The 22772-nt window shown below is 45.1% G+C and overlaps 1 pseudogene; it reads left to right on the top strand.

Moving 5' to 3' along the window:
• The first annotated feature begins 3096 nt into the window (after window positions 1-3096).
• LOC140509795 (creatine kinase U-type, mitochondrial pseudogene) lies at window positions 3097-20804 on the top strand (annotated as a pseudogene).
• Window positions 20805-22772: the final 1968 nt, after the last annotated feature.

Genomic DNA, 22772 nt, shown 5'->3' with positions numbered 1-22772 from the left:
ACCAGAAATGGATGGGGTACAGCCAAAAGTGGAGAGGGCTGGAATAGGCTGTCTGGTAACTGCTTATTCTAGTGAATTCTTCTTGCTAACCAGCTCCATCATTTCTACCTGCTGCATGAGTACAAGTGTAGCCAGCACCCCCTAAACTTCTGCCCCTTGATACAAAGCCCCAGTGGCCCGGCTCTAGCTACAGCTCTCAAGTCAATATTGGCAGCAGTCCTCAGGTTTGTAAGGAACACCATCTTCCTCATAAGTATGGAAGCCACCATGGTGAGGGATCAGGGTTTTGAGTTTATTATGGTATTAACAAGCAGTCCAGTTGAAAGGGGGTGAGAGCCTCTGTTGGGGAGATAGCAATGTATGTAGTCTACCACAAGGGGATGGATGCAAGAGACATGAAGTTCACATGAATTGTCAACAGTGTCTCACACTTGATGAATGTTTGCTCGATTGAGTTGACTTCAGTTGATTGGTATAGGGGATGGAAGGAGAAACCACCTTAGGTATCTTCTGTAATAGGACCATGACTACAGTGTGCCTTGGAGGATGTTTTAAGTTAATATTCTGAATGGAAACAACCAGCATGACCCAACCAGTATGACCCAATAAGACCAGACCAGAGGAGGAGCCTGAAGGGGATTAAGGAAGACTCAAGTGTTTAATAACACACAGTTCACCAGGTAAGGTAGCATTCCTCTCAGACCTTCTCCTGAGAAGAAAAGATAGAGAGTAAGTATACCAGTAATAATGATAATAATAAAAAGTATTTATGTAAGTGTTTTATAAATACTATCACTCTGGATCCTTCCAGCAACTCTAAGAAGTAGATGCTATTACCCCCATTTTACAGTCGAGGAAGATGAGGCATTGAACAGAATGGAAGTAACTTGGTCAGAGTCTCGCAACCAGTGAGTTTGGGTTTGAACTCAGGTCTTCCTGAGTTCCTAGGGCAGCTGGGTGGCACCAGACCTGGAGTCAGGAAGACTCATCAGATACTTACTAGCTTTGTGACCCTGGACAAGTCACCTAACCCTGTTTGCCTCAGTTTATTCATCTGTAAAATGAGCTAGAGAAGGAAAATGGCAAACCACTCCAGTATCTTTGGCAAGAAAATCGCAAATGGCAAAGAGTTGAACACAACTGAAATAACTGAACAACTCCCTGACTTCAGGCCAGGTGCCCTGTCGATTGCATGAGCTCACTTTTCTCTGAGTATATTCAGGGGTCTGCTGGTAAATGTTTAATAACCAGTAGGTAGGGGTGGGGAGTATACAAATGACATATTTCAAATTTCATCTGCCTTGCTAACACTTTCTCTGTCAATTTCTCAAGTCTAGACAATGGAGAAAATCAAGACTTGACTTGTAATGTTTGTCCATTTCCAAGGACTAACTACTCACATTGAAAATTTAATAATCGCTCTTGAGAGCCTTATGAGTGGATCCTGGCACACTCCTGTATTAAGACAGCCCTGTTATTCACCCACAGTTGGCAAATTCATAGGTTAACGTGGTATAAGGATCATTATCACTGTTGTTCAGTCATTCCAGTCACATCTGATTCTCTGTGACCCCACTTTGAGGTTTTCTTGGCAAAAATACTGGAGTGCTTTGCCATTTCCTTCAACAGTTCATTTTACAGATGAGGAAACTGAGACAAACAGAGTTAAGTGACTCACCCAGGGTCACACAGCTAGGAAGTGCCTGAGGCCAGATTTGAACTCAGGTCTTCCTGACTCCAGGCCTACCACTTTAAGAACAGTACTGTCTAGTTGTCTTATCTACTGCGCCACCTGATTGGTGGAGGTATGACTTGGTCCAACCACTATGGAAAAGTATTTGGAATTATTTAAGAAAGAGAACTAGCCTGTTCATACCCTTTGACCTAAGACACAAAGAAAGATCTCATATATTCACAGCTGAATTTTGGGGGTAACCAAAAATTGAAAGCAAAATATTTGTCTATCAATTGCAAAACAGCTGAACTGAATGACTATCAGCATGGTGCCTATCGGCACAATAGAGAATTATTGCTTTGTAAGAAACGATGAATATCAAAAATTCAGAAAACATGGAAACATTCATATGAACTGATAAAGGGCAAAGAAAGCAGACAACACATGATGACTCAGATAATGCAAATGAAAACAGCGCAAAGATTCATTTATTTGACCAACCTTTGTCCCCAGAAGTAAATGATGAAACACACTTAGTAGAGAAAAGGTGGGGACCCGCAGGAGCAGAATGTTGTATACATCGTCAGACAAGGTAGTTTTTGTTGGTTGGTTTTGCACAGCAGTTTTCCTTTGTTACAAGGAGGTTAAACAGCAGGGTGTGGGGAAACTGGTGCTGTTTGTCCTTCATTCTCCAAGAGGAACATGGCGTCAGGGAGGCTGATGGCATAACATGTAAGTGAATTGGATTGAAGTGAGGCGGGACTGTGCAAAGTCACCAGCCTCCCTGTCTCCTCTGGAGCCATCTGGGTCCAGTGGTCGGATACACATCAGGATAACTGGAGATGTCCCCAGTTGTGGTGGAAAACTGTCCTTTTAAAGCTAAGATCTTTAGCAAGTCTCAGTTTGACTGAGGCAACACCCATTCAGTGATTAAGCCCAGATTTAAAAAAAAAAAAAAAGACATCAAAGGAGAAGTTGGGCAGGACAAAAGGAAGTCTCAGACTCTCACCGGAGCAACCCTAAACCCATATGAGGGCACTGTGACAGGGACAGGTGTGAACTGGCAGCTTTGAGTCACAGATGGGGCAAACTGAGAAGTGCACTTGTATAACAGGGTACAGTTAGGTCAGTGGATAGGTCCAGCAGTCAGGAAGACTCCTCTTACTGAGTTCAAATCTGGCCTCAGACATTTCCTAGCTATTTGACCCTGGGCAAGTCATTTCACTCTGTTTATCTCAGTTTCCTCATCTGTAAAAAGAGCTGGAAAAAGGAAATAACAAACCACTCCATATCTTTGCCAACAAAATCCCAAAATGGGGTTATGAAGAGCTGGATATGACTGAAAAACAACTGATCAATGGGATATGTACTAAGAAAGGAAAAAGCTCAGAAGGCAGCAGCAGTACATGACTGTTGGGGGACAGCTCTGGACCGGGGTCCCCCGTGAGGACCGTGAGACGCCTGAGGGTCCGAACCTGCTTACGTGGCAGGCTAGCTGGTCTAGCAAGCCACGAGGTACTGGGATGGCCCTGGTAACAGGCTGGCTCCACCCATGGGGAGGCACTTGGGAGGAGCTCACCCGCCCATGGGAGGTACGGGGGAGGAGACAGGGGATAATAAAAGGGGATGACCATGAGAGCTGGGAGAGAGGAACGGAATAAAGCTTGCTGGCTGCAACTCCTTTCGGGTGCTCTGCCTGTTTATTCCCCTTCCCCAACAGGGAGAGGGAATTCCCTCCCCCGAACCAGGAGGAGGGCCGGAGACGTCCAAGGACCGGAGATAGGTAAGTAGAAGGCGAAGGCCCGGGAGTCGCCCCGCGCACATGACTCCGTGGGGAAATGAGTACATTGTTTGAACCTAGCCCTTTGTGGCTGCCAGACTAGATTTACTTAATGCTTAACTCAGGACATCCAGGTCATGCGGATCCCAGAATCCTTCCAAGGGAGGAGGAGCCTGCAGCCAAGAATGAGGGGAGTTTTCTCCCTAATTATATTCATCTCAAGCACCCTATGCTCTTATCTGGAAACTGCCTTCCTGTTGGTCCAGCATCAGCAGTTTCCTCTTTCCTTTGTTTGATCTCTGCACAATGTAAAACTTGGAGAGATTGTGGGACCAGGGCCACATCTGGGGTCCCCTCTCTGCCATAGCACTTCATAAACTTCCTTCTAGACCTTTGTCACTTCAGGGTTTGTTCTCCATCAACAAAGGGTAATATATCAGGAAATCACTATGAGGTAAAGAAAACCATTAGGTAGAATAAAACTTTTTTTTTAAGGAAAGAACTTTGAATGGCAAGTGAGGAGGTCTACGTTCTAATCCTGACTCTAATTGTTTGACCTTGGCCAAGTCTCCTACACTTGCTGAACCTAATTTCTAAATAACCAAGCAATCCTACCCATTTTCTGGGACCATCTTGAAAAGGAAGAGGCCCATCCACTAAGTAGGTATTAGTTTCTTCCTCAGTAAAACAGGGGTGAGATCCAATGACTCTAGGGTCTCTTCCAGCACTGACATTCTTTAATCCCCAAGTTAAACTTGTGTTGACATCACCTGTCCAAGTTAATAGTTTCCTTATCTAACTAATGGCTGCCCTCTTCAAACGGGGATATTAGCACCAGAAAATGTGTTTGCTGAGGCTAATGAAATGATAAATAATATCTATCTTCTCTCTTTGGTCCAAAGTCTAGTTACTGGAGTGTTTGCTTTCTTGTTTTAATGTCTTTACCTCTGATGTCCTCTGACGAGGACAGATATTTGAGGGGTATAGGGTAATAAACACTGAGCTTAGCATTCTGGAACCTTAGGCACCAGTGCCAGAATCTGCCACAAAGTGGCTATAGGAGGAGTCTTCATTTAGTTTCCTCATCTGTATATGGGCATCATAAATGCCAGCCCTGCCTAATTCACAGGGCTGTGGGGAAGACAAGTAGCCTACCATGGAGGGAGCTCCCACACTGAAAACCCCAAAGAAATGAGACACATGATAAAAAAAAAAAAAAGACACCATCCTTGCTCTTGAGGAAATTCTCCTCTAACACAGGGACAGGAAGTGTGCACAAATGAGAGTATCCAAGGTGAAGGCTGATGAGAACAAAGATTCAGACAAAATCCTTCAGCGTAACACCAGGGGTCGTTCCACTGTGTCTGCTGTCGGATGGGGCAGATCTAAATGTCTGGGTTCCAAATGATTCTGTTCTTGGTGGTGTGACCATGAAACTCATGAATGGCTCATGATTATGCCCCGAGATGAAGAGAATGTTCTAACCATGGGCTAGAGAGTTGGGATGTGAAGGAGATGGAAGATGAATGAAAAGGCCAAAGCAAGACTTTTTAGGATCAGGTTGGCCTGAAGGCTTTGAGGGAGGGTGGGGCTGGGGAGAGGAGAATGTTCATCCTTCACATGCCATCAGAGAAATAATGACATAACTCACACTTGACTTTGTTTTGAGTGAGGGAGGGCTGTGCAGGTCACCAGCCTCACTTCTCCTCCAGAGCCATCTGAATCCAGTGACCAGATATTCATCAGGATGACTGGAGACAGCCCAGGATGAGGCAATTGGGGTTAAGTGACTTGCTCAAGGTCACACAGCTAGTAAGTGTCAAGTGTCTGAGGTGAGATTTGAACTCAGGTCCTCCTGACTCCTGCACTGGTGCTCTATCCACTGCACCACCTAGCTGCCCCTAAGGGAGAGGAGAAAGAAGTCAGTAGACAGAAGAGATTGAAGATTATTGAGAGACCAATCAATGTCCCAGAGGAGACAGGGGGAATGGGTATCAAGGGCACAGACTTCTCAGGTTGGGAATCAGAAGGAGTCCTTCATCCTCTGAAACTGGAGCTAAGGACAAGATGGAGGAAGAGATAAGCAGGGTTTTGTGATGGAGAGGAGGTAGCTCAGGAGAGGTGACCTTAGCCTGCTCAGCGAAGCAGGAGTTAAAGACATCTGTAGGGGAGGATAGAGTTTGAGGAGAGAGGAGAAAACTGGGAGCATTTGTGCCATTTGGAAGTGGGATCAGGAGCTGATTGGACATAAAAAGGAGAATTGCCATGAGTCTTGGTTAGAGCCCATTTGAAGTTGGATAACATTAATTTGCAGTAGACCCAAGTCTCATCCCCTCAGTTTCCAATTCTTTGCCACCACAAAAAGAGTTGCTATAAATATTTTTGTCCCTACAGGTCCTTTCCCCTTTTCTTTGATCCCTTTGGGATAGTAGTGATAATGCTGGGTCAAGTTTTATAGCTGCTTGAAGAGCAAACTGCTCTCCAGAACTATTGGACCAGTTCCTAACTCCACCAATAATGCATTAGTGTTCCGATTTTCCCCACATCTTCTCCCACATTTATCATTTTCCTTTTCTGTCATATTAGCCAATCTGATAGGTGTGAGGTGGTACCTCAGAGCTGTTTTAATTTGCATTTCTCTAATTAATAGTGATTAGAACATTTTTTCATATGACTATAAATATCTTTGATTTGTCTGAAAGCTGTATGTTCATATCCTTTGACTATCAATTGGGGAACAAAATGGTTTTTATAGACATTATTAACCCCATTTTACAGATGAGGAAAACTATACCTAGAGACTATTTAATGACTTAATAGTAGTTGCACAACCAACAATTAACAGAGGCAGAATTTGAATCCAAGACTCTCCTGAGTGATACTCCCCCCAGCCCAGAGTGCTGTGTCAGTAAACGTTGAGTTCATCAAGGACAAAGACAGAATGAATGTTTGTGATAAAGACTAATGGATGACTGCCCCTCCAACGTTGCCTCTTATTATTATACTACCTATTATTTTTGACAGGCAGCATGGGATAGTAGATTTGAGAGTTGGCACTAGAATTGGGGGAGGCCTGGGGTCAAGTCCACCTCCGATTCTGGACAAGTTACTTAACTCATTGTTTAAGGGACTTGGGCAGTAAATAAGGCAGAGAACAGGAGTAAAAATCACGATTTCAGACAACATAGGTCATTATCACAGCAAAAACAAGATATACGATTTCTTTCATTTATCTTAGTCTGACTACATAGCATGACTATAGCGAAAATATACTCAATAGGAAAGTATATGTAGAATCTATACAGAATTGTATGCAGTCGTGGGGAGGGAGGGGGGTAGTGGGGAGTAGGTGGGGAGGGATAAAATCGCAATTGTATGGCAGTGATTGTTAAACATTACAAAATAAAAAAAAACAAAAAAAAAACAAGAAAGGAAGCACTGTGCTTGTCCAGTGCTCAGGATCCCGGGCTTCCTTCCAATTCAGCTCAAGCCCTGTCTTCAGCAGGATTTCTGCCTGCTCTCCCCAGCTGCTAGAGCTCTCCCCTCCAAGCTTACCCTGCCTCCTCTTTATCTAGGCCTGTTCTTTATATTGGTGAGGTAAGATATTAGGAGACACCCTGTTTTCCAGAGCTAAGCCTGTGCCCTGAGCTTGGCATAACAACAATCCTTTGCACTCACCCTCTGGATGATCTCACCCTCTGGCAAAATCACACAATAACTGCATTGCTGTGACCAGCATCAGGTGTTCTCTGAGCTTGGACAAGCAAGCACCTGCCGTCTCCATGTTCTGGTGATGAAGGCCTGCTAGGAATCAAATTTGTTCATCACTGCTGTTATCCCTCACTGTCCATTCGGTGTGTAGCAGTAGGTATAAGTCCTGAGATTTCCCCACACTGCCCTGGGTCCCCCTACGAAGGGCAGGGCTCTGGCTCATGTGTCTAGATCTCCTCCTTGCTTCTAAGCCATTTCTCTCACTTTGAAATTAAACTTCTGCTTGATTTCTGACTCTCCTATCTCTGGCCTGTTCTGTTTGGCTCTGACCACCTGCAGGTTGGAAACTGGTTCTGTCAGGTTGACAGGTGACAGTGGATTTGGGGGTGAGCCCACTGGGCCCCATTTTGTGCTATGGTTTCTGTAATTAGATTTCTTTTTTGGAAGGTGACATTGAATATAATGAATGTCTCTTCAGCACCTCCCTTCCCCTATCACTTTACAGTTACAAAAGACATTGAACTGTTTCCAGGACTCACCCACTTTTCTTTATTCTAGATAGTAAGGCAAATGTTAATAAGCTGGCTGATAAGGAAGATCCGTTTCTTTGGTCTGCTATAAAAGTTTTTGCTACAGGCTTTTGTGTCTTTTTTCTTTGTCTGGGAGTCTTTCTACCTGCCCTACGGGGTCATTCCTGGGGTCATTCCATACCCCAAACCTGCCTATGGGACCTACCTGATCAAACTCTGGGTCTTGTAGCTCAAGAGGAGAGATTACATGTATACACATGTACATATATGTATGTGTGCATACACATATGTGTTACCTGTGGAATTGTGAGGCACAATCTACTACTGATTCCCTACAGACTACAATGTCTCTGTCTGCCTATATCCTGTGCTGCCTTATTCATGCAATGGATAACAAGGACTCAAAAAATTCTTTTTTTTTTAGTTGGTTAGTTAGTCCCTACCGTTAGTCTCTTACAATTATTTTTTTTCTTTTCCAAATTTATTAATTTATTTGTTTTCAGTTTTCAACAATCTCTTCCATAAGTTCCAAATTTTCTCCCCCTTCCTTCCTTCCCTTCCTTCCTGAGATGGCATGCAATCTTATACAGGCTCTACATGTCCATTCCTATTAAACACATTTTCACATTAGTCATGTTGCATAGAAGAATTAAGATTTAGGGTTAGGGAGAAACCATGAAAAAAAAAAAAGAGAGAACAGTCTGCTTTATTCTGCGTCCCAACTCCATACTTCTTTCTTTGCATGTGGATGGCATTTTGCACCATGAGAAGGACTCAAAAAATTCTTGAAATAATTCATTGCCTCTGCTAGTTTGACTGTAAGGTTCTCAAAGGCAGAGACTGTTTTCCTTTGGTCTATGGGTCCCCCGGCACTTGTGACAATGGCTAGCTGCTGTCTGGTCATTTTTCAGTCATGTCTGACTCTTTTGGGGTTTTCCTGGCAAAGACACTGAAGTAGTTTGCCATTTCCTTCTCCAGTTCATTTTACAGATGAGGAAACTGAGGCAGACAGGGTGAAGGGATGTGCCCAAGGTCACCCAACTAGTGTCTGAGGTCAGATTTGAACTCAGGAAGATGAGTGTTCCTGATTCCAGTGCCCTGTGCACTACGGCACCCCTAGCTGCCATGTTAGCTATTATAAAAAACTCCAGGCACAACAATTCTGCTAGTTAGATGGTACAAGCATTATCCCTAGTTTATAGAGAAGAAAACTAAGGTTAAAGGTTAAACAACTTACCTGCAGTCACAGGCCTAATAAGTGTCTGAAAGGGGGCCCAACCCATCTTTTCACTCTGGATTCAGCCAATGAACCCTCCCTCTCTTTCCCTCTCTCTGTCTCTGACTCTCTCCCTTTCTCTTTTCTTCTCTCTCTCATCTATAAAGCAGTAGGCTGATACTAATGACAACCAGCATTTCTATATCATTTTAAAGATTTGTAAATCACTTCCCACATACGCTCTTACCTGATCCTCACAACAATCCTGTGAGATAGGTGCTGTGATTATCCCCCTATGACAGATGAAGAAACTGAGCCACAGAGAACTTACTTGGTCCTGCAGCTAAGATCTGAGGTGGGATTTGAACTCAGCCCTTCTGCCTCCAAGTCCAGAAGGCTAACCCAGTGAGCCACTCCTCTGCCTAGAGCAAAGGTAGCAGCACTTCCATATAAATTACAAGTTGTGAGGAAGTTGGACCAGTTGGGCCAAAGGTCTCTTTTTTTTAAATTAAATTATTTTATTTGTTTTCAGTGTTCAATGATCACTTCCACATATCTTAGATTTTTTTTCTCTCCCTCCCCACTCCCTCCCTGAGACTGCGTACAATCTTCTATAGGTTCTACACATACTTTCCTATTAAATACATATTGCATAGAAGAATTAAAATGAATGGGAGAAACCATAAAATAAAACAAAACAAAACGTAATACAAGAGAAAATGGTCTGCTTCATTCTGAGATCCAATTCCATAGTTTTTTCTCTAGATGTAAAAGCTGTTTTGCTGCAAGAGTTCATTGGAAATTTTTTAAGTCCATGCATTTCAATGAAGTACTGAGTCTACCAGAAACATTCTTCACACTTGGTTGTTGCTGTGTACAACTTTCTCCTGGTTCTGCTCCTTTCACTCAGCATCGGTTCATGTAAGTATTTCCAGGCTTCTCTGAAGTCTTCCTATTCATTGTTTCTCATAGGACAATAGTATTCCATTACATTTGTACACCACAACTTGTTTAGCCATTCCCCAATTGATGGGCATCCCCTTGATTTCCAGTTTTTGGCCACCACAAAGGGAGCTGCTATAAATATTTTTGTACATGCGAGACCCTTCAGAGGTCTCTTCCAGCTCTGGAACTGTGTCCTTTAATTCCATGACCCCAGCCCTCCATCCCTACCAAGTGGTTTGCCTCTCATCTGTCTTGGTCATAAAATGTGTTCACCTAGAGCTGCATCTATCATTCTACCAGCCATCCTGGCCTATTGGTAAGAACTCTAGACTTGAGAGTTGAAAGACCTAGGTTTGAATCCTGCGTGCATAGCTTTCTTCTGTCCTGTGATCTCAGATCAGTTATTTCTGGTCTTGGACAGTCAGTGTTCTCATCTGCAAAATGGGGTCAGAGACTCACTCTACAAACATCACTTGATTGCCTTGAAGGCAAAGCAAGATAATTAAGCATTTTACAACCCAGAGAGAGAATGAGAGAGAGTACAGATATATGTAAATGTACCTCTTGGAGCCTCCAGGGAGTTTGGGGGGTGCAGTGTGGGGACCTGAGCCCTAATGGAACCAGCCCTCTCGCTACGTTATCAAACACATGCACCAAAAACAGGCTAGTGAAAATTTGCTGTGTTCATTTTTGTTGTTGTTCAGTTGTTTCAGTTGTGTCTGATTCTTTGAGACCCCAGCTTGGAGTTTTCTTGGCAAAGATACTGGAGTCGTTTGCCATTTCCTTCTCCAGACAATTTTACAGATGAGGAAACTGAGGTAAACAGTGAAGTGACTTGCCCAGGGTCACATAGCTAGGAAGTGTCTAAATAAGATCGGACTTGAACTCAGGTCTTCCTGTGCTGTATCCGCTGCGCTACCTAGTGCCCACTGTACACATTACAATGGACATTTTATTTCCCATTGTACAGATTAAGTCAATGAGCATTAGTCAGGCTGGGACAGCTAGGTGGTTGGCCCAGGAATCAGGAAGACTCATCTCCATGAGCTCGAATCCAGCCTCAGACACTTACTAGCTATGTGACCCTGGGCAAGTCACTTCACCCTGTTTGCCTCAGTTTCCTCACCTGTAAAATGAACTGGAAAAGGAAATGTCAAACTGATGGGGTACAGGCTCTGGAAACCCTCTTGAACTTCCTGAAATCTTCCCACTTCATCTGGCATTCACTTGAGGCATCTACCCATTTCAGCCAACTGGCCTTTCATTGTCTGCACCTGGCCCCACCCTAGACCTCCACTCCAGATCCTCTCTAAGACCCCATTCTCTCAGTTCCGGGCATCTGACTTCTAGTTACCCCAGCTAACTGGCCACTCCCCTACAGATCCTCCCTAGACCCCTCTTCCCATCACCCCAGACTAGTTGGCCAACCCTAGATCCTTCTCACAGCCTTTCTGTATATAGGATCCATCTTGTTTCCATGAAAGTGTTCAGATTCAATCTGTTTTGCTTGCATTAGGCATACAAATGTTCAGATTCCTTGAGAATCTGGCCAATATGGTGGATTTTTAGACTCACCCCATATAGGTGTTTTAATAAACCTTGTCTTTGGCTGAGAGAAAGCTTGGGTCGAATTCATTTGGACAGGACCCACATGTTGCTATTTCGGGGTCCCAGCACCCCTAAACCTCAAAAAAATCACTCCAATATCTCTGCCAAGAAAACTCCAAGTGGGATGGAGAAGAGTCAGACACAACTGAAACGACCAAACAGCAAAAACGTGTCAGGCACAGTGCAAAGTGCAAGTGATATAAAGAAAGGCAAAACCTTTCTAGGAGCTCAGAATCCAATGATACAAGATGGCCATGTCTGAAGGAAGGCATCGTCAGAGAACCAAGGTCTTGGAAAACACCATAGAGGTCCAACCCACTCATTTTACAGATGGGGAAACTGAGACACAGAGCGTGGCCATAGCCATATCGGTAGCCACACAACCAGAGGTGGGGGTTGGCCCCCAGGGTTCCTGGCTCTCACAACATCCTATCCAGGACATCATGCTCCCCCTCTGGATGGCAATGCAGAAGACATTTCTCCTCTCTCCTCTTGAAGAGTGGTGTTCTGGGCCTTACCTGACAAAGGCATCCTCCTTCCCTCCTCTCCCACACACAATGAGAAGCGCATAGAATTCTAAGCAGATTTGCCCACAAAATCCATGACCTGTTAGGCATCAGTAACGAGGCTCATGATTTAGCAGTTTCCTATTGACTCAGTATTTTTTACTCTAAAGGATTCAGGCACAACTTAACCACCTCATGCCCTGAACCAGTGGATTCATAATTCATTAATTCTATGGATCTCCTTCATGGAGGTGCTTCTCCACTGATACAGATTTCAACCCCTCCATATAGTCTCATACATGTCTCTCCACAAATCTTCCCTGGGAATTATACTTAACGGTTTGAGCCCTTCCTCTCATTGTTTTATTATCTCATCTCATTTATGGTTGCGTCACCAGGCAAGTGGCCTTCCTTTCCTAAGGCTCAATCCCCTCATCTGTAAAATAACAATAATCCTACTTGTACTGCCTCACAGAAGTATTATAAGAAAATTGTAAATTATAAAGCTCTATGGAAATGTGAACATTTTGTTAATATTATTATTATTAATAAACATCAATGAATTACAAAACCTGAGTTATTATTCAGCCTACAATCACCAATTTCTAAATCCATACTAGGTTAACAGCTTCTTCATTTGTAAAACTGGGGTAGGGTACAATAGATCCTAAGACCCCCTCCAGCTCTGAAGATTGTGTGCGCTCCTAAGACATGAGTCCTCTGTTAAGCTCTTTGCTGTTGCTGGGTTGTTTCAGTCATGTCTGACTCTTTGTGAGGCAAACAAGGTGAAGTGACTTGCTCAGGGTCACACAGCTAGTAAGTGCTTGAGATCAAATTTGAACTCAGATCTTTCTGGCTCCAGGCCAGGAGCTCTATGCACTGCACAATCTAGCCACCCCATTAAACACTTTTCAGGTAACCAAAGCACTTCCAAATCCTTCATCTTTTTAAAATTATTATTTCTTATTTATATGTACTGATATTTTTATATATAAAATATTTCTTTATCATTCATTTCACCACAAACTCATAAGGTTTGAAGGGCAGGAATCATGATCCCCAATTTACAGATGAGGAAACAGGGTGATGGAGGGTGACTTGTGGAGGTCACACCTCTAGTAAGTGGCAGGTTCAAGAGTCCGGCTATCTCATATCTTCTGCTGCTGCCAGAAATCAGACTGCTAAGGAATTCGGTGGTCTTCTATTTTTCCTTGCAAACTGATTGACAGAAGATAAGTTAACGGACAAGCCTACTGTCCAGGCTCAGTGAGAAACACAAGAGGGTGGGACTGATTGATTTCTTCTTTTCTTATCTATAAGTTTAAAAATTCGATGTTGCTTTATTCCCTGAGTATGGAACTTTGCTTTTGAAATAGAAATTGTTGATACATTCAAGCTTTTTCTCTTTTCCTTTGGGTTTCTAGCTTTCCCTCAAGCCCTAGACCAGATCCTGGGTACCAAGGTGCACCCAATGATTCCACCACAAGAGGGCAAGATCATCTCAGGCTTCCTCAGGGCATCAGCTGGAAGGACTTCAGAGATCACCTAACCCAACCCCCTCATTTTACAAAGGAGCAAACTGAGGCAAAGAAATGTAAAATGATTTGCCCAAGGTCACACGGAGAGTAAGCAACACAGGTGAAATTTGACCTGAGCTCCTTGACTGTGGAATCAGTAGAAACCCTGCTATACCAGAAAGTCCCTTTCCAACCAAGAAAAGTTTCTTGCCTATCAATCAGCAAGAATTTCCTAAGGACTTGGTTTGTACACAATTGGGAAAATCCCCTAGAGGTCATCTAGTCCAGTTCCCTGGCTCCATATAGTTCTATATGTATACCCCAGGACATTTTCCACCCACAACCCCATACCTGGGATAAGACCCTGCCATCCACCTCCCTGTTTCTGTCTTAGCTCCAGGGACTTCTCCAACTGGACCCTCAAGGGAGACCTTGAACAGTGTATTCACCTGAATCCCCTCGATAGATCTCTCTCCAGCTAGCGATACTCTGCCTAGATTCATTTCTCAACTCCTACATTCTATATTCTCCCTATCCCAGTGATTCGGAATCCCTGGCTACCAATGTCCAAACCTAGGTCCCTATCCCCAGTGATCTGCTACCTTACTCCCAATCCTCCTCAACCAAACCCATCAGTATCCTACTCCAGATCTGACCACGTCTTCTGCCTTGACCTCTGGAATGCCTGCTCCATAAAAAACAAACTTCCTTTCATCTTAAAATCTCTTCCTTTCTTATTGCTTGCATAGAACCTGACTGATGACACCATTTCCCTCAACACCCTTTCCAATCTTTGATGTTGTTCAGTCCTGTTGAACTCTTCTCGACCCCATTTAGGGTTTTCTTGGCAGACGTACTGGAGTGGTTTGCCATTTCTTTCTCCAGCTCATTTTACAGATAAGAAAATTGAGGAAGTGACCGACTTGCCCAGGGTCACACAACGAGGAAGTATCAAAGGTCAGATTTGAACTCATGAAGAGGAATCTTATGTATGACTTTATCATCACTTTAACCTTTATTCTTTCCACTGCTCAGTTCTTTCTATGCACTGTCTACATTGCACTCTTTCTTCCTAGCTTGAACTCTTGGTGAACAAGAAGATCATGCCATCAGAGAAATGATGACATGACTTGCACTTGACTTTGTTTTGAGTAAGGGTGAATCAGTTCAACTTGAAACTATCCTTGACTCTCAAAGGCCTGCTGCCCCCTTGTTCAATTGCCAGTAACCCTTTTCCAAACTCCAGTCCGATGTTATTTCTACCATCCCCCTCCTTCCACCATATTCACATGCTTCTGAACAGAACTGGAAAAGATCACAAACCTGGGCTGACTGGCTCCACTTCAAATTTATATAATCCTCTCAACTGGACTCTCTCTGCAGCAACGCAATTGCCCTGTTTCTCAATCATTTCACTATCCTGCTTTTTAGAGTGACTGTTCCAAATCTTCTTGTAGTACATGTAAATTCTGGAATTGTTTATTCCAACTCTTATTTGCACTAAAGAGTTAGATCCTCCGGAGGTTGCTACCTAATCTATTCACTTCAGGGTTCTAAGTGTTCCCTGGAGGGGTTACAAGACTCTTTGCTAGTATTGCCCCCAGACTCCAATTTCAATATGTTCTCCCCAATATCAATTGCCAGTCATAGTTAGTATTTCCCTTATATTATCATTCCTCTCCAGTGATTAACATTCCAGTATCATTTAACCAATTAACAGCAATTAGCTTTTACAAAGGTATATTTATTGAGAAGATATAGCAAGATTACAAATATATTCTTCCTTATCACCTGGTAACACACTTTCTCCCATCCTACCTTAGTCCCTGGGAAAAGTAAACTCAAATCTCCACTAAGTTCATTTTCAAATAGAGTATGGCCAATGGCAGAGTCAATTCCTTGCTTGTAGGACTCATGTTCTCAGGAAGCCTCTCCTATTGGCCAATCCTCCATTACACTGTTTTGCTTCACATGGTACCCCCTGGCCCTGCTGAGGACTTTGTGTTGTACTTCATTGAAAAAAATGGATACCATTCAAGAAGAGGGCCTTTTTCTACCTTCTCATCTCCCATAGCTCAGACATCTTCCTCCATTAGCTTGTCTTCATTTTGGCTTTCCTTCTTGCCATGGCAGTCTTCTATATGCACCTTTAAACCCATCTCATTCCCTCTATCTTCTCTAGGAGACTGGCCCCCCATCATCCCTACTCTTTGATCTTTAATCTTTCCCAATCTACTGATTCGTTTCCTACTACCTATAAACACACCCATGCCTCCCCATTCTTAAAAAAAGAAACTATCCTCCCTAGAGTTATCAAACAGATGAAGGGTAGGGGAAGAGAATAAGCATTACGGTGAGTAACCTCTCTACCAGGTACCATGCTGTCTTCTTTTTTTTTTTTTTTTTAACAAATATTATCTCAGTATCCCAAGGTAGCTAAGTGGTACAGAGGATTGTGCACTGGGCCTGGAGTCAGAAAAACTCATCTTCCTGAGTTCAAATCTGGCCTTAGACCCTTTCTAGCTATGTGACCTTGAGTAAGTTATTTCACCTTGTTTGCCTCAGTTTCCTTATCTGTAAAATGAGCTGGAGAAGGAAATGACAAACCAATTATCTTTGCCAAGAAAATTCTCAATATGGTCAGAAAAGTCAGACATGAATCAGTAACAACAAAAATCTCATTTGATCCTCACAACACCACTGGGAGCTAGGTGCTCTTATTGGCCCCATCTTACCACTGAGGAAACTGAGGCAGTTAAAAGTTAAGTGACTTGCCCAGGGTCACACAGCTAATAAGTATATGAGACCAGATTTGAACTCAGGTCCTCCTAACTCCAGGCCCAGCCCTCTCTCAACTGCCTCTTCTCTTTCTTTCTTCATCCTTCTTAACCTCTCCACAGTGTTGGCTATTCTTGATCTCCTCTCTCAGTTTCCATGATACTGCTCTCTCCTCGTTCTCCTCTGCCCATTAGGCTCCTTTGCTGGATCCTTACCGAAGTCATGCCCATTTACTGCAGGTGTCACACAAGTGTCTGTCTCAGGTCATCTTCTCCCTGCCTCCCTGTTCTCTTACTTGGTGATCTCATCAGCTTCCATGGATTCAGTGATCACCTCTATGCAGATGATTTCTGAAGTGGACATTATTTCCCCTCCCCCCCAGAGCCCCTGGGTTGAGAAATGTCTGTTGAGTTTCTAGGCAGGGTTGGGCCTAGTAGCCACTTACTGTTAGTTGTACCCCTTTGCCTAGCAGCTGCCTGGGCCCCCATCTCTGTTGTACCCCTTTGCCTAGCAGCTGCTTGGGTCCCCCTCTCTGTTGTGTCCCCTTGCCTAGCAGTACCTAGGAACCCCTGTCAAAACTGTTCTGTGAAAAATGTGTGCTATTGGAACCACAAGGCTGTACCGGGAGGTGCTAAGATGCTTAAAAGGCACACACACCTTTGTTCAGGGCTGCTTCCTTTGTGGACAGCCGCCGGCTAATAAAGACGCTCCCAAATCCCCAATTAACTCTTGCCTGTGCTTGTCTTGGTCCGTCCATTTCAATTTCAAGAGCTGTACATTCAGCCCAGCTCACCTTTGGAAAACTTAGGCAAACTCAACATGTCCAAAACAGAACTCTATCTTTCTCCAAAAACCTTCCTTCTCACCAACTTCCCTATTGCTGTCATGAGCACCTCTTCTCTCCCAGTCACCCAGGTTCACAGTCTTGGTGTTTGTCTTGGTCCACTCACACTTCCCCTACTTAACCGATGGGTAACCAAGTCTCATTGTTTTGACTTTCACAGTATCTCTCACATCGATTTCATTCTGTCTGCTCACACAGCCACCATCCCAAGCCTAAATAGCCATCTTTTTAAAAAAATTATTGGTCTTTTCTAAACATTTCCAAATTTCCTCCAGTATCTCTCCTTATCCTTCCAAAGAGCAAGAAGGAGGAGAAGAAGAGGAGAATCAGTATACCTAATTGAAAAAGTCTGAAAAAAAATGTACAATGTGAAACACATGTAGATATCCCACCTCCACCAAGGGGTATGTTGTCTTCTCACAGCTCGTTTTTTAAGCTCGGCTTGCTGTTAACCCTAACCCTTAATAACTTTCTTATTGGTATCCCTTCCTCAGGTGTCTCCTCACTACAATCCATTCTCCACTCAGCTATTCCTCCCTCAATAAACTCCAGCAGCTCCCTGTTAACCTCCCAGACTGGGCATTTAACCTGGCTCTCAAACCCTACAATCCAGCTACACTAACCTCCTGATGATTTCTCACATCCCCAGTCTCCATGTCTTTGTACTGGCTGTGCCTCATACCTGGAATGATCTTTCTTCTCCTCTCTGCCTCTTTGTTTCTCTATCTTCTTTCAAATCTCAGTTCAAATCCTAGCTCCTTCAGTAGACCTTTCCCAGCTCTCCAAGCTGCTGACTCCTTTCAGAACACTTTTCTCTGCTTTGTATTTACCTTGTCTGACCCCACTGTTTACATGCTGTTTGCCTAGAATGGAAGCACCTTAAGTATTGTTTGTCATGGAATATACAGGGCCCATGACTGGGCCATGCAAACAGAATAAAAACGACAAAAAAAAGAGAATTGTTTGTTGCCCTTCTTTGTATCTCTAGCACTTAACACGGTTTAGAACATGGTAAGCTTTTAACAAATACTCCGACTGACTATGCCTCAAGCATACAAGGCAGAAGGCTGACTGTTCAATTAACTATTTTTTTAAAAAAATTTTTTTTATATTGCTGTCATTTCCCAACAATTCTTCATCCTCCTCAACTTTCCTTCCCATTAAGAAACAATACACATGATTGCATTGGTATATCTGACAAGGCATACCCCATTTTGTACCTGGAGTCCACCACCTCTCTGCCAAGAGGTGGGAGTCACAGTGAGTCCTCCAAAATCCTGGTTGGTTATGGCATTGATAAGAGTTCAGATGATGTGCTTATAAATGTTTAATAAGAGACTGAAAAAAGTTATACTTAGGCGCTTCTCCATGCAGCTCGAGGGCCAGTCCCTGGTCTGACTCCAACCTGGTCTCCAAGCACTTCGCCTGTTGCTTCAGCATCGGTTCTGGCCCAGCGCCAGCCCCCTTCCAGCTACAAATCTACAAATCTTTCAGCCTCTGGTTCGCTTTGAGCTCCCGCTCCAGCTCTAATTCCCAGATCGAGTATCCGGCCACCACGCCATGGCTAGTTCCTTCTCCTGATTATTTTCTGCCCGCCCGGGACTCAGGCTTCTTGCTGTGGCCGGCACAGGGTCTCTGACTGCTGGATATCTGCTCCGCCCCAACCCACTACAAACCTCTGGAAAGCAAGGAAGGCTATACCCACTCAGTGCAAAGTGCCCTGATCTTCGAAAACACAACAACTGCATGGCTAGTCACCTGACTCCACCTGTAATGCCCGGCTCTGTGACAAGACCATGCTCACACGATGGATACTGGTTAACCGTGGTCACCCTTTCATCAAGACTGTGGGCATGGTAGCCGGAGATGAAGAGACCTATGAGGTATTTGCTGAGCTTTTTGACCCAGAGATCCAAGAAAGACATAATGGCTATGATCCCCGAACAATGAAGCATACCACAGACTTGGATGCCAGCAAGATTCAAGCTGGCCATTTTGATGAGAGGTGTGTATTATCCTCAAGAGTCTGGACTGGCCAAAGCATCAGGGGACTCAGTCTACTCCCTGCCTGTACAAGGGCTGAGTGACGAGAGGTGGAACGAGTTGTAGTGGATGCAGAGTGGCCTGCTCAGGGAGATGACTAAGGCTGAGCAACAGCCGCTTACTGATGAACACTTCCTATTTGACAAGCCTGTGTCTCCCTTGCTGACAGCAGCTGGAATGGACCGAGACTGGCCAGACACTCGAGGAATCTGGCACAACAATGAAAAAGCTTCTTCATCTGGGTGAAAGAGAAGGATCACACACAGGTCATCTCAATGGAAGAGGGTAGCAACATGAAAAGAGTGTTTGAGAGATTCTGCCGGGGGCTCAAGGAGGTGGAAAGTCTAATCCAAGAACGTGGCTGGGAGTTCATGTGGAATGAGCATTTGGGTTACATCCTGACTTGCCCTTCTAATTTGGGAACTGGACTTCGAGCAAGTGTACATGTCAAACTGCCCCTGTTAAGCAAGGACAGTCGATTCCCCAAGATCTTAGAGAACCTAAGGCTACAAAAACGTGGAACTGGTGGGGTGGACACAGCAGCCACAGGCAGCACTTTTGACATTTCCAACTTGGACAGGCTAGGCAAATCAGAGGTGAAGCTGGTACAGCTTGTCATTGATGGGGTCAACTACCTGATTGACTGTGAGTGGCGGCTAGAGAGAGGACAGGACATTCGTGTGCCTGCACCCATAGACCTTCCCAAGCACTCAGCCAATTACTCATCGAATACCATCTCCTGCCAACTGTGAATCTGACCCTTGACCCAGTAAAAACCGTCTTGTTATGCATAAAAAATTGTACTTACAGCATGCTTTTACATTTAATTTACATCATTAACACTTGTTCCATAGCCAACAAAACTATAATAAATCACACCCCGATTTGTAGCATTTGCTGATTTCAGAGGGGTAAATTTAACACATTCCAAGCTGACTGCAGTGCACTCTTGGAAAAGTCCTTGCAAGGTTATTTTCTTCACATTTATTGAGGTCAGTGTCTAAATTCTGACTAAATTCTCTTGGTTGCTTGCCCCAATGCTGAACAATACTCGCTAATAGAAAGCTCTTTCTCAAGTCTAATCTAAATCTCTCTTATTTTTAGATAGTTTATTTTTCCCAATTACATGTTAAAACAAAAATTTAACGTTTCTTTTTAAGCTGAGTTCCAAATTCTATCCCTCCATTCCTTCCTCCCTGCTCCCCTCCCTGAGATGGCAATCTGATATAGGTTATACATGTGCAATCATGTAAAATGTTTCCATATTAGTCATTTCATACAAGAAGACTCAAACAAGAAAAAGGAAGGAAGGAAGGATGGCTGGAAGGAAGAAAAAAAGAAAGGAAAAACAGCCTGCTTCAGGCGGCATCCAGACAACGTCAGTTCTTTCTCTGGAGGTGGATAGCACACCTCATCGTGAATCCTTTGGGATTGTCTTAGATCACTGCATTTCTGAGAACAGCTGAATCGTTCACGATTCTTCACTGTACAATACTGATGCTACCATGTACAATGTTCTTTCTCCTGGTTCTGCTCACTTCACTTTGCATCAGTTCATCTAAGTCTTTCCAATAAAACTTTCTCATTGCAGGCTACTTTTGATTAGCCCTTTCCTGGAGATGACTATCACATTCCTTAGAATAACTCTATATCTCTGAGGCATAGAGGATCATATCCTAAATAAGATTGCTCTGTCCAATATCATTAAGCAGTGACATCCTTGAATATATTATGATAATGACTGATATCAACAGAGGCTTTAAAGTTTGCAAATTTACTTTGCACTGTTGTTATTCAGCTGTCTGACTCTCCATGACCCCACTGGGGGTTTTCTTGGCAAAGATACTGGAGCGGTTTGCCATTTCCTTCTCCAGCTCATTTTACAGGTGAGGAAACTAAGGCAAAAAGGTTAAATGACTTGCCTAGGGTCACCGAGCTAATCATCTAAGATCAGATTTCAACTCACAAAGTCCATCTGCTCCCACTGGATCCTCACAATGAGTTCCATTTCCATCGTTAACCCATTTTACAGGTTCTGAAGGGTTACCCAGGGTCACTAGCTAATATACTTTAAAGGCAGGATTTCACTCTAAATCCAGGGTTCCAGCCTGGTCCACACCGTACTGAGTCTGCTTCAAAAAACAACACGTCAGTCCTGGCTGTAGGGCAACTTACCTAGCTGTCCACTTGGAACAGTTTCTCTCCAGAACCCACGCTCCCTGCAACACAAAGTGACATGTTCGCCTGAATCTTACTGGACAGAACGTGCCTTTATTGGTTGTGTCAGCCCGGAGCCTTTCTGTCACCAGAGGACCGTCACTGCTCCAAGCACTGCTGCTCCTCCTAGGACTTGCGCCAACGTCTCCATGCAGAGAGCCCGCAATGGGTCAAGGCCGGTAGTTATTCCCTGGCAGAGTCACAGGGCTGGAAGAGACCTTGGAATGCAGGACACTGGCTCTAAAAGGCTTAGAAGGCTGACCACCCGTCTGTCACGCGCTGTGCCAGGCTAGGTACTGGCAGTGCAGAAACAAAAGCAGAGCGGTCCTTGCCCTCAGTGAGCTTCCAGCCCATTAGGGCAAGGGTCTTTAATTTTAAAAAAAGTCATTTTTAATCACTATACCTGTTTTAATAAGTGTTAGCTCCCAGTTCTCCCCCACTCCCACTGAGAAGGCGAGCAAGGGTATCCATCGTGCGTGAAGTCACGCACCAGGCTCCCATGGGAGCCATTCCTCAAGGCAGGCAGACAGAGAGGTGCGGGGCTGGGGCGCGTTTGAAGGCTGCCAGCCGGCCCCCCCGCACCCACGCGTTTTGTTTCACGCTCTTAAGAACCTTCTCTGGGAAGGGGCCCATGACCCAGAAGGGTAAGAAGCGCTGCACAGGTAAATCACCCCCGCGTGCGGGAGTCTGCTGGACACCTATGTGCGCGGGCACGGACCGCACGGGGGTACACGTGTGGCTGCTGCCTGCCCGGCCCTTCCCGTCCGCAGGGAGAGGAGGAAACGGAGATCGAAGGACACCCCCCCCCCAGCCGGGACCCGAGGCTCCAGCTCCCTCCCAGGGCCGACCCCCGGGACTCGGGCCCCGCCCCCCGCCCCGCCCGGACTGAGCCCCTCCCCCCTCGCCGTCCGGGCCGAGCCACGCCCCCCGCCCCGTCCGGGCCGAGCCACGCCCCCCGCCCCGTCCGGGCCGAGCCACGCCCCCCGCCCCGTCCGGGCCGAGCCCCTCCCCCCTCGCCGTCCGGGCCGAGCCACGCCCCCCGCCCCGTCCGGGCCGAGCCCCTCGGAGGGACAGGCGGAGCCCCGAGGGTGGGGCAAACGGCAGCAAGGGGAGTTCCTCGAGAAGGTAGAAGTCCGCGTGCCCCCCCGAAGCGCCGGCGGGCCCAGGACCGGACCCCTCCCTGGGTGCCCAGGGTGGAAAATGAAGAACAGACGTAGCCAGAAACGCAGACGCAGTGCGTCACCGCCGCCCCGCCCGTGGGCCCCGCCCCCTGTCTGGGCCGACACACATGGTGGGAACGTGACGGGGCGGGACCGGTCCCAGGCCTCTGGGCCAATCAGACCACGGGAAGCTCCGAACCAGTAGGACTGGCAGCCCGAGAGCAGGGAGGCGGGCCTGCGAG

This window comes from Notamacropus eugenii, chromosome 6, assembly GCF_028372415.1.
Source record: "Notamacropus eugenii isolate mMacEug1 chromosome 6, mMacEug1.pri_v2, whole genome shotgun sequence".
Lineage (NCBI taxonomy): Eukaryota > Metazoa > Chordata > Mammalia > Diprotodontia > Macropodidae > Notamacropus > Notamacropus eugenii.
The sequence above is the reverse complement of the archived record's forward strand: the minus strand, read 5'-3'. Positions and strand labels throughout refer to the sequence as shown.